Source organism: Hetaerina americana, unplaced genomic scaffold, assembly GCF_022747635.1.
Source record: "Hetaerina americana unplaced genomic scaffold, ioHetAmer1.1.p SCAF_8, whole genome shotgun sequence".
NCBI classification, from domain to species: domain Eukaryota; kingdom Metazoa; phylum Arthropoda; class Insecta; order Odonata; family Calopterygidae; genus Hetaerina; species Hetaerina americana.
Window position 1 is genome coordinate 12,361,936 of NW_027287427.1, and position 1,479 is coordinate 12,363,414.

The 1,479-nt window shown below is 43.5% G+C and overlaps 1 non-coding gene across 1 annotated transcript; it reads right to left on the reverse strand.

Annotated features, from left to right (window-relative positions):
• Positions 1-872: 872 nt before the first annotated feature.
• Positions 873-946, reverse strand: TRNAN-GUU (transfer RNA asparagine (anticodon GUU)). Its single transcript has one exon. It is a non-coding gene; the product is annotated as a tRNA-Asn (tRNA).
• Positions 947-1,479: the final 533 nt, after the last annotated feature.

Genomic DNA, 1,479 nt, shown 5'->3' on the forward strand with positions numbered 1-1,479 from the left:
AGGGATGTCGCGTGGTTGGCGGCCGCGACATCATTGTGTGTAGCAAAGATTGAGAGAGTCATATTCGGTTTATGAGTCTTTATTTAACCCTTTTCAAGCAATTCGGTTCAGGCACCAAGGAGTAGGGACGAGTGAGGGGAGCAAGGCTGGGCATCTCTGGTGTGGTCGTAGGCTAGACCGACGGACTCAGAGGCAGGATAAAGGGGGAGTGGGGTTCCTGCTCCAGGATCGCCTCGCTTTATGAGGCATCGAGGTAGCGCGTCCATCGCTCCTTCGGGGGTAGGGCGGATGACTTTATGTTAGCTGCATTGTAGCAACATTTTAGCAATAAGGAGGGAATTTGGTAGTGGACACTGTCTCGTTGGCTGGGGGGGGGTACTCCTCCTTGGGAGAGATGAGCATTAATGGGGGTTTCCGAGAACCCCACACCACAGGGAAACGATTTACGTTTGCCTTGTATTTAATCCATTGCACGTATGAATTTAAAAGAAATAGACTGTTTAAAATACGGAATATTATTATTTTCATTTATTTATCGAATTCTACATCGTCTACTTCTAGCAATACAGGGATGTACAATGCCAGAGATATACAAAGAATTGCGACAGGTGCGATGCATCTTGCTCTATCCCTCTATCTCGCACACACATTCATGACTGTGTGGGTGAAAATATATTTAAATGTCAGAGTTCTCACATAGTGACAATGCAAAACCAGTTACTTTTCCAATATCACCATACATTTCATTTATGAAACGTGTGGAAAGGAGTGTTCTTAATGTATCTTATTTTATTCGATATCAATGATCGCGCTGTAAAACAAATGGGCAAGAAATATGAAATTTTTCAGAACAAATATGGGTAAAAAATAACCGCCCCCGGGTGGGCTCGAACCACCAACCTTTCGGTTAACAGCCGAACGCGCTAGCCGATTGCGCCACGGAGGCTTCCAATTGTCACGTAAGAATAGATACCTGATTTCCATTGAAAAATTAGAAAATTTTGGGATGCATTGCATTTTTCATCTCCCCTGCAACTGCAGATGATTTATCCTCTACCATGGCGAACACCTTGCAACATGAGTGAATGAAGCCGTTTAATTAAAATATTTGCGTGAATGAAAAAGTCGTGAAATTATAGAAAACATTAGAATATAAGTAGATATTAATAAGATCAAAACGGAGAGGACCTCCGTCGTTGGTGATGTTACACAAAACGGCACTTGAAATTAATTTTGAGGACGGCGACATTTTCAGTCGTGCTAAGTCTTCTTCATGTGGCGCCACCTTCGCGCCTGGGGAATTTATTACTTTTACGCCCTCTCCTCTTTCTTCAAAGCTTGCACCAATATTAACGTGAGCATTATGCACACCATTTGCAATAGAGCGAGGAGCATGCAGAGTCCAGCCGGCCTAGTCTTTCACTAACCACGTGAACTCCTCTATGAAGCCGTAGAAGAATGTCAGCAAGTTAGAAGTTC